A 15,808-nucleotide genomic window follows, 5' to 3' on the forward strand; every position below is an offset into this window, starting at 1 on the left:
TTCACTCCCTCCTCTCTACATTCTCTTCCTCTGTTTCTGCTGCTAAAGCCACTTTTAACCCTAGGAAGCTCTTTGCCACCTTCTCCTCCCTGCTGAATCCTCCTCCTCCTCCCCCTCCCTCCTTCCTCTCTGTGGATGACTTCGTCAACCATTTTGAAAAGAAGGTTGACGACATCCAATCCTCATTTATTAAGTCAAATGACACCGCTGGTCCTGCTCACACTGCCCTACCCTATGCTTTGACTTCTTTCTCCCCTCTCTCTCCAGATGAAATCTTGCGACTTGCCCAACAACCTGCCCACTTGACCCTATCCCCTCCTCTCTTCTCCAGATCATTTCCGGAGACCTTCTCCCTTATCTCACCTCGCTCATCAACTCATCCTTGATCGCTGGCCATGTCCCTTCCGTCTTCAAGAGAGCGAGAGTTGCACCCCTCCTCAAAAAACCTACACTCGATCCCTCCGATGTCAACAACTACAGACCAGTATCCCTTCTTTCTTTTCTCTCCAAAACTCTTGAGCGTGCCGTCTCTAGCCAACTCTCCTGCTATCTCTCTCAGAATGACCTTCTTGATCCAAACCAGTCAGGTTTCAAGACTGGTCATTCAACTGAGACTGCTCTTCTCTGTGTCACAGAGGCTCTCCGCACAACTAAAGCTAACTCTCTCTCCTCTGCTCTTATCCTTCTAGACCTATCCGCTGCCTTTGATACTGTGAACCATCAGATCCTCCTCTCCACCCTCTCCGAGTTGGGCATCTCCGGCGCTGCTCACTCTTGGATTGCGTCCTACCTGACAGGTCGCTCCTACCAGGTGGTGTGGGGAGAATCTGTCTCCGCACCACGTGCTCTCACCACTGGTGTCCCCCAGGGCACAGTTCTAGGCCCTCTCCTATTCTCTCTATACACCAAGTCACTTGGCTCTGTCATATCCTCACATGGTCTCTCCTATCATTGCTACGCAGACGACACACAATTAATTTTCTCCTTTCCCCCTTCTGATAACCAGGTGGCGAATCGCATCTCTGCATGTCTGGCAGAAATATCAGTGTGGATGTCGGATCACCACCTCAAGCTGAACCTCGGCAAGACGGAGCTGCTCTTCCTCCCGGGGAAGGACTGCCCGCTCCATGATCTCGCCATCACGGTTGACAACTCCATTGTGTCCTCCTCCCAGAGTGCAAAGAACCTTGGCGTGACCCTGGACAACACCCTGTCGTTCTCCGCTAACATCAAAGCGGTGACCCGATCCTGCAGGTTCATGCTCTTCAACATTCGCAGAGTACGACCCTACCTTACACAGAAAGTGGCACAGGTCCTAATCCAGGCACTTGTCATCTCCCGTCTGGATTACATTTACATTTTTACATTTTAGTCATTTAGCAGACGCTCTTATCCAGAGCGACTTACAGGAGCAATTAGGGTTAAGTGCCTTGCTCAAGGGCACATCGACAGATTTTTCACCTAGTTGGCTCGGGGATTAGAACCAGCAACCTTTCGGTTACTGGCACAACGCTCTTAACCACTAAGCTACCTGCCGCCCCGATTACTGCAACTCGCTGCCTGTGCCATTAAGCCCCTACAACTTATCCAGAACGCTGCAGCCCGTCTGGTGTTCAACCTTCCCAAGTTCTCTCATGTCACCCCACTCCTCCGCACACTCCACTGGCTTCCAGTTGAGGCTCGCATCTACTACAAGACCATGGTGCTTGCCTACGGAGCAGTGAGGGGAACGGCACCTCCTTACCTTCAGGCTCTGATCAGACCCTACACCCAAACGAGGGCACTACGTTCATCCACCTCTGGCCTGCTAGCTCCCCTACCGCTACGGAAGCACAGTTCCCGCTCAGCCCAGTCAAAGCTATTCGCTGCTCTGGCACCCCAATGGTGGAACATGCTCCCCCACGACGCAAGGACAGCGGAGTCACTGACCACCTTCCGGAGACACTTGAAACCCTACGTCTTTAAGGAATACCTGGAATAGTATAAAGTAATCCTTCTTCCCCCACCCCCCATAAAAAAAAAAGATTTAAAAAAGGTGGTTGTCCCACTGGCTATCATAAGTTGTATGCACCAATTTGTAAGTCGCTCTGGATAAGCGCGTCTGCTAAATGATGTAAATGTAAAAGCTTGGTCGCAAATGGGTCTTCCAAATGGACAATGACCCCAAGCATACTTCCAAAGTTGTGGCAAAATGGCTTAAGGACAACAAAGTCAATGTATTGGAGTGGCCATCACAAAGCCCTGACCTCAATCCTATAGAAAATTTGTGGGCAGAATTGAAAAAGCGTGTGCGAGCAAGGAGGCCTACAAATCTGACTCAATTACACCAGCTCTGTCAGGAGGAATGGGCCAAAATTCACCCAACTTATTGTGGGAAGCTTGTGGAAGGCTACCCGAAACGTTTGACCCAAGTTAAACAATTTAAAGGCAATGCTACCAAATACTAATTGAGTGTATGTAAACTTCTGACCCACTGGGAATGTGATGAAATAAATAAAAGCTGAAATAAATCATTCTCTCTACTATTATTCTGACATTTCGCATTCTTAAAATAAAGTGGTGATCCTAACTGACCTAACACAGGGAATTCTTACTAGGATTAAATGTCAGGAATTTTGAAAAACTGAGTTTAAATGTATTTGGCTAAGGTGTATGTAAACTTCCGACTTCAACTGTAGATAGATATATCACATCCTGCATATTTTAATCAGTCACACACACATTCACTACCTATACCATAACCTCTTTGTAATCACTGACACAGAGAACACACACAAACAAGTGGGGCAGGGCGGCTCCCCCCTCAGTGGTGGGGGGCAACTCTGGAGACATCTGGCTCAACTTAAGATTCCCTTGAGAGAGAGTGAGAAAACAGGGGGAGGATTGAGGCAGACAGAGAACAGAGGTTAAAGGGTTAATATGTGTCAGTGTAGCAGGTTAGACTTTCATCAAACTGAGAGGTCAATACAGTATTTACACAGCTACTGGACACTGCAGCAACACAGGGGGGAGAGAGGAGAGGAAAACAGGAGGGGAGGACGAAGACTTCAGATGAGAGAGAGAGAGAGAGAGAGAGAGAGAGAGAGAGAGAGAGAGAGAGAGAGAGAGAGAGAGAGAGAGAGAGAGAGAGAGAGAGAGAGAGAGAGAGAGAGAGAGAGAGAGAGAGAGAGAGAGAGAGAGAGAGAGAGAGAGAGAGAGAGAGAGAGAGAGAGAGAGAGAGAGAGAGAGAGAGAGAGAGAGAGAGAGAGAGAGAGAGAGAGAGAGAGAGAGAGAGAGAGAGAGAGAGAGAGAGAGAGAGAGAGATATGAAAGGGGATGAAGAAATAAGGACAGAGGGAAAATGTGTAGAGCATCATGAGAATCTGAGAGAGGAGAGGAGAGGAGAGGAGAGAGGCTGTAGGGGCAGGGCAGATAGAGACAGATTGGTAACTGTAGTCTATCGTGTCGCTGCTGGTGCTCATTGCTGATAAACAAAGGAGTCTGCTCATACTGAACCTTTGATCATAAGTTTATTCATATCACAAGATTTCAGCATGAGTTACAGGTGTCATGCCCACCCGGAGAGCGACGCCCCAGATTGCAATGGTCGCTCTAACCCCCTCTCCCTCCAGCATATACTTATAAACAATGCAAAAATATGGGTTGCTCCCTCTGCTGTCCAATCACCTGTCTCCCCTGGGGCGTCACCCTACAAATGGCTACTTTTGAACTAAGATAAACATCCCCTCTTTGTTCCTCTAGAATAGTCATAATCTTCATATACGACATTCCCCCCTTCGAGACTAAACAGTCTCGAAAACAAACAGAATAGGATTATGACAAGTAACAATTTATCTTATTGAGTATCTTTAACATTAAACCAAAAAACATTATTCTCTAGAGTGTAAATATCTTTCCATGAAATATGAATAAATGTTTATGAAGTGTGAATACATTACTATGAAATATGAACAAATCTTTATGGAGTGTGAGAGCGAAAAACTGTCTGGCAACCTTCGTTCCAAATCTATCCATCAATCAAGACAGTAAAATTCTCTCACGGTCCCTCTGCCCCAGGCAACCACCTAGGTACTCCCGATGAATTCATAAATCCTGAGTGGCGCAGTGGTCTAAGGCACTGCATCGCAGTGCTAACTGTGCCACTAGAGATCCTGGTTCGAATCCAGGCTCTGTCGCAGCCGGCCGCGACCGGGAGACTCATGGGCGGCGCACAATTGGCCCAGCGTTGTCCAGGGTAGGGGAGGGAATGGCCGGCAGGGATGTAGCTCAGTTGATAGAGCATGGCGTTTGCAACGCCAGGGTTGTGGGTTCGATTCCCACGGGGGGCCAGTATAAAAAAATATGTATTCACTAACTGTAAGTCGCTCTGGATAAGAGCGTCTGCTAAATGACTAAAATGTAAAATGTAAATGTATAAATCCTTATCAATGCATTTGAAACTCTGATGCAATTAAATACACATGTAAGTCCCTGCAAACAAAATACTATCCAAAATGTCCACACCAAGGCTGGTCAACCCATCGGACCCTATAGTGGACCTCTATCCCTGCCTAGACTCCCTGTCCCTAAGCATTCACGAAATAAACAAAAACATCTAAGATCCCCACATGTATCCAATAACATCAAATATCATTCTACAAAAATTAATACCTAAGAATATGACACAAATTATGTATTACACATGCAAATATGTCTATATTTCATTGCAGACACTGGAATGTAGTCCACTACACTTCATCTCCTCCGTAGTCTCCTCTTCCAATGCATTGTTGATGATGGAATCGGAATCTTTCCACACCTTCCTTGTTCCATCTCCTCCAGTCATTGTCCTTTCATATTGTCCTTGTTTGAGTATTTCAATCTCCACCTTTTCCCCCAAATGCTTCTGGAAGAAAAGAAAAGACCAAACAGTATCTTTTGCAAAACAACACTTTCAAATTAAACATCAATATCAACTAAGAATATAAAAATTATATATAAATGATGTATGAATCACTATAAATGATAGAATAATGAACTAGGATAATACGATTCATTCATACACTTCATACACTTCCCCCCTTTGATTCATAACATCATACTAAAATCACACTAATATTGAAAAAAAAATTGAAAAATGATCAAAAAATCAAAAAGGATATTTATCATCAATACTCCATCCAGTCCCACTTGTCCCTCTTCATCCAGATCAGGAACAGTCAACAACGGCATCTGAGCGTTGTCTCCAGGCATCCCAACTCCAACCTATCTCAATATCATAGCTTTCTCAAAGGTCAGTAACAAATTACAAACATCACACACAGTGCTATCAAAGCTGCCATTAAAATCTAATCCATCACTGCTCCTACTGGGCCTAACTGATCTTGCAACCAAGACTTCGCTGACCATCCAGCTTCTTCAGATCTACCAAACGCATCCCTTATATTCTTCAACGCATAGTGATACTATCTGAACTATCTGGAATCAAAGTATAGCTAATATTATCAATATGATCTGCCAAAAATGTTACACCATACCATGGAAAAAAGAGTCCCCCCTTCTCTCTTAGCCTTATCCTCCAATGATAGGCTTCCCAGACTATGAAATGTCGCCATGTCCCTTTCCACCCTACTTCCAAACCTAGATTCAGATTTATCTGTGTCCGGTGCTACCCCTCTTTTAATGGTAGAAACCTCATATGGAAGCTTCAACGTTGACATGTAACAACATCCTGTCCATCCATAGGGTAAGAATATATATGCTTCATCACCACAAACCCTCCAAATATCTCTAAAATTCCCAATAGTCACATTGTCAGGCAAAAGCTAATCTTTCACCATCAAAGTCTTGCTGTTCTTACTACCTGGAACATAAAAAGTAACATTATATTTCTTACTACCCTTAAGGTCATGCATACCCAAAGTTATCATATATGATATATATTCATCACAATCTGATATTCCCATAAACATACCCCTTACATCATATGTTTTATTAGAACAAAAACAACTTTTAGCCCTCACTGGTTTCACCTCCAATGCTTCAGGGTTCGCTGTTACCTGATTTTCCTTCCCATCTAACAAATTTCCATAGGGTAATTCATTTAACCAAGAACACTTAAACCTAGGCTTAAACAAATGTTTTGACAACGACATTATTTTATCTGTTACTGATTGTTGTTGCTGATACAACAGCCATGACAAAGCATAAGATTGACATATACTTGATAGAGGTCGAGCGACCGTCTAAAATGTTTGGTGCTGGAATTCTCAACAGACATGGACCCTCAAGATTCCTCACTGATCTTACAGAATGAGCTAGCTGCTGGAAACAAAGATTCCTACCTGCCCATCCATCTTTAATTTTCACAACAGAAGAATCAAACCACATGCCTTCCATTTAGTTTCTCTCTTCCCTAACGAGCGGTACTGATCAGATACCTCTCCTTGTCTGTCATTAAAATCAAAGACCTCATCCTGTACCTCCATGATAGTATCCTTCACTATTTCAGATGAATCTATATGGTTCTCTACCACTATCTGCTCTCCTCTTTTAACCCTATCCATACTATCATTGACAGCACTCTCTATCCGTACCATAAACCCCTGAGTCCTTCTTGCTACCCCCTTTAATTTCAGAAAAGTTGTTGTCGGTGTCGGTGTCATACTTCCTACATTTGTTATTGCCGTCGCATCATTAATCCCTTCCAAAGTTACCATTAAAGTAGTTGATTTAGTTGATGTATTAACACCCTTAACTACTTCTAGTGGGAAAGCTACCGATATCCTCTGTGTATTATTTACTGTTGGAGTGACTACTGTAATCTACTTCTCCTGAACTCCTTCGGTGACTGTGGAAGCTTCAACAGATTTTAAATCTTCCATTATAAGCGTCACTTTACGAATTACATAGCCTTTTAACCAATAATTCTTAACCGGAACAAATTTTAATGCTTGCACTAGATAAGTACACATATATTCTCCCTGATCTTTCTCTGTAACATTACGCAAAATAAATGAACAATCACTCATAACCCTCTTCCACTTCATATCGTTGTACAAACTATACCTCCTTTGACTAGGTGCAACAGCTTCTACATCTGGTCCTGATAACAATACTTCTTCTCCCTAATTATCTCTCCATGTGGGAGGAACGTCCCCATCCTAACCCTAATACCAGTCTTTTTCCCCCTAAAATTGGTGCTGGAGCTATTGGTTCCCTTATAATCAAATGCGATATATTTATGGCTTTAATAACTATCAATGTTGAAAGAGTTAAATTGCTTCTCACTGTTGTTTTAATATGCTGAAGTGTTAATGTCATTGTTGTCACTTCATCTATTTTCCCTAAGACTTTTAACTCCTTACTTGTATTTCCCTCTATCACCACTAGTGTCACTTTTTTTTAGCTCTCAGTCCTACCTCTAATCCCTCACTTTCAAACTTTTGATTATAAAAAAATACACCCACAATTACCTTGATCTTCCTGCTGGGAACTGTAAGTATAGATACTCAATCACCCTCAATCTTCTCTTATCATTCAGCAACGCATACTTTCTCAATGCATCTGCTCCTAACAGATCTAAACTCCTACCATATCTATCTTCCCACTAAACTCTAAAATGTCCTTCACCACTGTTCTCTCTCTCTTACTACTAACTTTTAAACTTAGCTTACTGTCTTAGAGTTCCTTCAACCCTAGTTCTCCTAACTTTTTTAATCTAATCTTTTCTCCTAACCTTTAAAAACCTTTTTCCACTGATTTATTCACAAAATCCTTTACCACTAATTTTTAGAATATGTGATTGGGAAGTCCCCACCTGCTTCTGACTCCTTTACACACAGACTTGGCAAACGACTAAACATCTTTTAGCCTAGCCTGAAATCTCTTGGTGTAGGAATGTAACCCAGAATAACAGTCACCCCTTTTAACTTTATTTTCAGACAGATTGTCTAATAGGCAGTCTAATAGATTATCATCCTTCCTATGATATTATCTTTTTAAGCAAATATGATTCCCAAAAACCCTACTTTTTTTTTTATCCTCTACCAGACAGTCGTCTAGTGTACATCTTATTGTACAGTTCAATTTACACAATGCATCTCTTTCCAACAATGCAATAGGTATATGTTCTAATATTAGTATGTCTATTTTAATTTCTCTTTGATTTTTTATAGCAGAGCTCAATTGGTTCCTTAAGAGTAATTAGCTGTTTTACTACCTCAAATCCCTATCCTAATTAGTTAATTTTACATAGTGAGATGTTTAACCTCTTTAGGCTCAACACAGATAAAAGTTTTTCCACTATTCACCATCACTTCTCATAGTCCTCTGTTTTTACTTCAATTGTTGGATATTTTCCCTTCTTCTCTAATTGATGCTATCAGTTGACACCCCTTCGTATCTTCTAGGCACTCTAGAATCCTTGAAGGGTTCACCTAGAGAACAGGTGATCTTCACTTGCTCCTTTATCTTCCTCAGAAATTTCCTCTGTTGTTTCCTCCTGGCCCATTGCAATCACAGGTAAAGTAACCAACCTGTCCACAATTATAACCGTCTTCTGGAAGTTGCTGGAAGTGTAGCTGAAATCTTCCTCCTCCTTCTAAGCCTTCTCGTCCTCTTCCTCTCCAATTCTGTGTCTGCCCAGAAACTGGCTGTGGATATGGATAACTGGTACCCCCCTTGGTGGCTGGTACAATTGCATTTGACCTTGTTCAGTTGAAGCTGTAACAGTGATTGTTGATTTGGTTCACTCTGATTCTTCATAACCAAAGCTTCTCTTCTCCACCAATTGTATGATTGAGTTTTCTGAGAGTTTCTTGGTCCTGTTCCTTCTTGTTGTTGACATATCAGGATTCTTCAACAGCTTATATTCTAAGTTCTGTCCTCGAAATATCATCTTCCATCATCTCCTTACTAGTGGCCTTTTTCCTTGGCCTCACTGTATTCTTCTCTTAGTTTCCAGACATCTCGGTTTTTCTTACTTCTGGAGTTTTGGATTCATCTTTCTGGTCGTTTCTGCTTGTCCTCTATCTATTATTCGTTCATCTTCATCTCTGGTGCAATAATCACCCTCCTGGATGATCACTGGAAGCTGAGGATAAACATCCCTAAGCTCTACTTCCTTCTCATAAGGTGGGTGTCTTTTTGCTGAATCCGTGTGTGAGAAAGGTGTACTAACTTCTGCCATTAGTTTTTCTGTCACCTTCTCTTCCTTTAGCCTTTTCTCTATACCTTTGTTTATCTTATCGCTGGAATCTTTTATCAGTTTTTGTTTGAGAATGAAGGGCAACTTTTGTTTCATTTGCCGGATAACCTAGCAATAGTTTAGTTAAAGGATTACTATTTTGTACTATATCAACAGGTGTAATTACCTTCATAGCCTTGCTGTCCTTTCTCCCCATTGTAACAACCCTTTTATATTCCTTTATTGTGAATTATTTTATTTTAGACTATATAGCCTATGGCTTCCCCCCTTTAATTATTAATATAAACCATTTTTTTTTTAAATCAATCAACAAAAATATGAATATAAAAAAATTCAAATAAAAATTTTATTCAAAAAATATTTTTAATTCAAATAAAATAAAAATCAATTTAAAAAATCAATTTAAAATTATGAATAATAATTAAAACCAATTTTTTATTTCTATATCCTATCTTACCAATTTATCAATTAGTGGCTATCTTACCAATCCTAAAAACAAAGCCCTCTACCCCTACAATCACTACAATACCCATAAACCCCCTTGCTCTATAAGCACCTAATTATCTTAATTTTACAGAATATTGTCAGTACTCGATTTCCAACACAACTGCAATCAAACCCAAGTGATGCACAGAGACTCCAAAATGCACATTTTATTCAAATGATCAGTCTGTGGCCAAGCCTCTGTGAAATTGTCATAACATCAAATATCCTGTAGGGGAAGATTTTGCAAACAGATCCAGCCTCAAAACCTTTTGACTCGATCCTCCCCTTGTCACGTGATGTCACGTCAGCACCTCTCTTTCTTTCTCCCTCTCTCTCCTCTCGTTCCTCTCATATGACAAAAGAGCATAGAAACAGAAAAAGAATTTAGCAGTTTATGCAATCACTGAGTTATCCACTTCAATATTCCCCCACTCATATTCGCTCTAAGACTTACCTCAGGACTAAATAGCTCAATAAAATTTTTATTTATTTTAATCTGTCATTTAATTTAATTTATTATAATCCGTCAACATATATCTAATTTATAAATTCACTACATCTCAACAAATAGTTTCATTTTCAAACAACAGCCGCTTTAACAACTAGAAGATTCGTGTCCAAATCTCCCCTTTTTCTGTGTCTGTTTCTCTGTCTCCCCCTGCAGCCCAGTCTAACAGAAATATGACCAATTTACCCACAATCCCCCGTGTTGTAGTTTTAGTAAACAACGTGTTGTAGTCTAGTGCCGTAAAACAAACGTCTCATAATCTCGTGCCGTAAACTCCCCCGTGTTGTAGTGTAGTGTCGTAAAATCAAACGTGTTGTAGTTTAGTAAAATCACACGCATGCGCGATACATTCAAAAATACTTTTTCACCGTGGAAGGGAGATTCTTAGCTCTCTCCCAACCCAAATAGACAGTTACCAGTCCTGCTGTACCTCCGTTTTCCCCTCATAGTCAAACAACATTTAACAGAGCTCACAATCGCATAGAACCTGAATTCTACACACACAAACATAATTTAAGAGGCTTTATTCCATAGCAATGGCCCTCTAAGGTCACACGTTAGCATGTAGCATGTAACACAATTAGCATTCAGCATTAGCATTTAGCATTAGCATTTAGCCTTAGCCTTTATGTACAATGTGGCATGACGCAATATAACCTGCATTGTGCCTAAATTATTTTCCCTTTTCCACTAACTTTATGCTGCTGTGAGTTCATGGATATCTACAGAGAGATTACCCCAAGCAGACATCCCGTCGGATGAAAGATGAGCCGTAACCACAATCAAATAAATTCCACAACCCCAGTCTTTAGACTGTTATGATTTAACTGGATAGAACCCAAATGCAGACAAGTACACCAAGCCAGAGAAGTTTTAACAGGTTTATTATAATGTTCAATAGTCCAGGTTTCCAATAAATGGGGAAGAGCAAGTCCAGGTTACAGGGAGGGTACAGATCCAGGTCAGGGCAGGTGTGGTACCGTAATGTCCTAGTGTCCGTGGTGAGTCCAAAGGAGAGGCCCGATAGTGGAGAGCAGGATGGTGGTGGCAGGAGTGAAGCGGAGGCAGGAGTCAGGTTCCAAATATCTGTGGCACAGGAGAAAAAGTAAATAAACAGTCCAAAAAAACACAAGAGCGAAAACAGACAGGTTGAGTCGGCAGCGAGACTAACATGGTTGTCTTGACTATGATCTGACGATGAGTGGAAAGTTTGACCGGGTCTTAAAGGCTGAGGTGATTATGGTGAATGAGCTGCAGCTGGAACCCTGACTCCCGCACACCAGACTTCACTCCTGCAATCAAGGACAGACAGAGGGGAGGAGGAGAGCAGAGAGAGAGCTACCTAGCAGCAGTAGGCCTAACAGTACCCCCCTCTACGGACGCCACCTGGCGGCCGACAGGGTTTATCAGGATGTAACCTATGAAACTCACGAACCAGAGCAGGATCCACAATGAAGCTCCTGGGCACCCAGGAACGTTCCTCAGGACCATAACCCTCCCAATCCACCAGGTACTGGAAACCCACGACCCCGGGCGGCGAACATCCAGAAGTCGCCGGACAGTGTAGACCGGACCCCCACCCACGATCTTGGGCGGAGGAGGGGGACGAGAGGGCGGGCACAAAGGGCTAACCGACACAGGCTTAATCTGGGAAACATGAAAGGTGGAATGAACCCGTAGGGAGGCAGGAAGCTGTAGCTTAACCGCGCAGGGGTTAACAATAGACAGTATCTTGAACGGTCCTATAAAACGAGGCGCCATCTTCTTCGACTCCACCTTCAATGGAAGGTCCCGTGACTTCAGCCATACCTCTTGACCAGGAGAGTAACCGGGAGCCTGGGACCGGTGACGGTTGGCTTGCCTCTGCATGTACGCCGAAGCTCGGGACAGAGCTACCCTGGCCTTCCTCCAGACCTTGCAGCAGCGGCGCATGTGGGACTGCACCGAGGGTACCGCAAGTTCCCTCTCTTGGGAAGGGAACAGGGGAGGTTGATAACCCAGAGCACACAGAAAAGGAGACAAACCAGAGGAAGCGTTAGTCAAGGTGTTATGAGCATATTCCACCCAGGGGAGCATGGAGCTCCATGACCCAGGGTTAGACCCAGTGACACAGCGAAGTGCGGTCTCCATCTCCTGGTTCGCTCTCTCGGCTTGCCCGTTGGTCTGGGGGTGATATCCAGAGGACAGGCTGGATGTAATGCCCAAAGCTTTACAGAAAGCTTTCCACACCTGGGAGACAAACTGGGGACCCCTGTCAGAGACAATATCCGTGGGTAGACCATGAGAGCGGAACACATGTTCAACCAAAATATCAGCCGTCTCTCTGGCAGTGGGCAGTTTAGGTAGGGCCAAAAAATGAGCGAACTTAGAAAAACGATCAATCACCGTAAGAATGACAGTCTTACCAGATGAGGGGGAAGTCCAGTGACAAAATCCATAGCGATATGCGACCAGGGCCGGCTGGGTATAGGTAGAGGTCGTAGATGACCAGCGCTGGCCTGGGTGGAGTTTTTACTTCGTGCACATACCGTACAAGCAGCAATGAAGGCTCGAGTGTCCGCCTCCATCGTGGCCCACCAGAACTTCCGTCGCACAAAGTCAAGGGTCCGCGAAACTCCAGGGTGACAGGTAAGGGGAGACGAGTGAGCCCACTGAAGTACCTGGGAGCGAGCAGACTCAGGGACAAACATCCGGTTAGGAGGACCCCTCCCAGGGTCAGCTTGATGATGTTGAGCCTGTCTAACAATCCCCTCGATGTCACATGTGATGACTGCAATACTGCAGGTAGGAGGCAAAATGGGTTCAGGGTTACTACCAGTATCAACAGCCGAATGAACACGAGACAGGGCGTCAGGCTTGACGTTGCGTGACCCAGGACGGTAAGACAGAGAAAAATTGAATCTCCCAAAAAATAGTGCCCACCTGGCTTGACGGGGTTGAGCTGCTTCGCTGACTGGAGGTAAGCCAGATTCTTATGATCCGTCCAAACGATGAAGGGTTGTTCCGCCCCTCCAACCAATGTCGCCACTCCTCGAGAGCCAGCTTAACGGCGAGCAGTTCACGATTTCCAACATCATAATTCCTCTCTGCCTGAGAAAGTTTCCTTGAGAGAAAAGCACAGGGATGCAGTTTGTTATCTTCAGGAGAACGTTGTGACAACACTGCACCTACCCCAGTGTCGGATGCATCCACCTCCACGACAAACTGGCGGTCGGGGTCCGGCTGCATCAGAATGGGAGCCGAGGCGAGCGATGTTTCAGTTCTTCGAACGCTGATTCGGCCCCCTTCATTCCAAGCGAACGGTCGTGAGATGGAGGTGAGAGCGGTGAGTGGCGCCGCAATGCGGCTGTAGTCCTTGATGAACCTCCTATAGAAGTTCGCAAACCCCAGGAATCGTTGAAGTTGTTTGCGGGTAGAGGGAGCTGGCCAGTCCGTGACAGCAGAGATCTTAGCTGGGTCCATCCGCAGCTCCCCCTGAGCTATGATGTAACCCAAAAAAGAGGTCTCAGACACATGAAATTCACATTTCTCCATCTTCACAAACAGTTTGTTCTCCAACAACCTTTGCAACACCTGGCGCACATGCAGTTCATGTTCCTGGGAGGACTCTGAGAAAATCAAGATATCATCCAGATAGACAAAAACAAACCGATTCAACATGTCCCGAAGGACATCATTGACTAGTGCCTGAAAAACAGCAGGGGCATTAGACAACCCAAAAGGCATAACCCGATACTCAAAATGTCCCAAGGGTGTGTTGAAGGCAGTCTTCCATTCATCACCCTTACGAATGCGCACCAGGTGATACGCATTTCGTAGATCCAGTTTCGTAAAGATGGTAGCACCATGAAGGAGGGGAAAAGCAGAATTAATCAAAGGCAGAGAATACTTGTTCTTAATGGTGATGTTGTTAAATCCACGGTAATCAATACAGGGTCTGAGGGTCTTATCCTTCTTAGCAACAAAAAAGAATCCCGCTCCTACAGGTGACGAGGAAGGACGCATAATACCTGCCGCCAAGGAGTCCCGAATGTAGTTCTCCATAGCCTCCGTCTCCGGCCGGGAGAGATTGTACAGGCGACTGCTGGGGAGCGGGGCTCCTGGCTGGAGGTCAATGGCGCAGTCGTAAGGCCGGTGAGGAGGAAGAGAAGTAGCTCTGTGTTTGCAGAAAACGGATGCCAGGTCATGATACACGTCAGGAACAGCAGAAAGATCCATGGACTCCAGTGGAGGTTGAGGCACAGTACTGGCAGGAGTCTGAGCAGAACACAAACAATTCACATGACAAAATGTGCTCCATGAAACAATGCTACCTGTCACCCAATCAATGTGTGGATTGTGTTTTATGAGCCAGGGGATACCAAGGACCAGGGGAGTCTGTGGGCAGTCGATAATATGGAATTGAATGTTCTCCTGATGATTTCCCGACACTCTAAGACAAACAGGAACAGTCTGATGGGTAATGCGGGTCAACAATTGTCCATTTAGACCCTTAGCCTGCAGCGGACAGTCCATAGGAACAGTCTCCAAATCCATTTGTTGAGCCCACTCTCTATCCAAAAAGCTTTCGTCGGCACCAGAGTCAATCAGCGCACTAACAGAGAAATTCTGGGACTGCCACTGGAGGGATGCCTGGAGCAGAATGCGGGGAGAAGAGGAAGAATCCGCTGCTCGGCTCACCAAAACTTCTCCCATAAATGATGAGCCGGCCCTTTTCCCCGGACGAACTGGGCAGGAAGGAACGAAATGACCAGCTTCTCCACAATACAGGCAGACCCGAGCCTGAATACGACGTGCACGCTCCTCTGAGGACAACCGTGCACGACCCACCTCCATGGCTTCGGGTTCAGTGCTCCTCGTATCGACTCGGGAAGACACGGCTCTCTCCGTAGGGACGATGCAGGGAGGAGTTTGTTGATGACAGACAGGTTGCTTGGAACTAACACTCCTCTCCCGGCGGCGCTCCCGAATCCGATTATCCAACCTGATAGTGAGTGAAATAAGATTATCCAGCGTAGGCGATTCATCATATGACACCAATTCATCTTTTAAAGTCTCAGACAAAGCATTGATGAACACTCCTTGTAATGCCTCGTCATTCCAACCACTCACTGCTGCTAAAGTCCGAAACTCCACTGCCATCTCCGCCACACTACGAGCCCCCTGCCGAAGAGAAAACAACCGTTTCGCAGCCTCCTTGCCTCGTACGGGGTGGTCAAAAACCTTCCTCATCTCTGTGGTGAAGGCCACGTAAGCGTTGCAAATGTCCGACTGACTCTCCCAGACCGCGGATCCCCAGGCACGAGCGGAACCGCTAGTAGAGTTGATAAGGTAGGCAATACGGGCTCTTTCTGAGGCGTAGGTGAGGGGCTGTTGTTCAAACACTAACGAGCATTGAGTCAAAAAATCGCCACAGGTTCCCATGTTCCCGTCATAGCGCTCTGGAGCAGGAACAAAAGGCTCTCTGATCTGGGCTGAAGGGGTAGTAAGGACAGACACTTGATTGGTGAGTAATTGAACCTGATTAAGCAGCACCTGACTGTCCTCAGCAATCGTCTTAAACAGGGTATCATGTTGGCCAAGTAGAATGCCCTGATTGGCTATGGCAGTCCAAATTTGAGTGCACTC

Source organism: Coregonus clupeaformis, chromosome 7, assembly GCF_020615455.1.
Source record: "Coregonus clupeaformis isolate EN_2021a chromosome 7, ASM2061545v1, whole genome shotgun sequence".
NCBI lineage: Eukaryota > Metazoa > Chordata > Actinopteri > Salmoniformes > Salmonidae > Coregonus > Coregonus clupeaformis.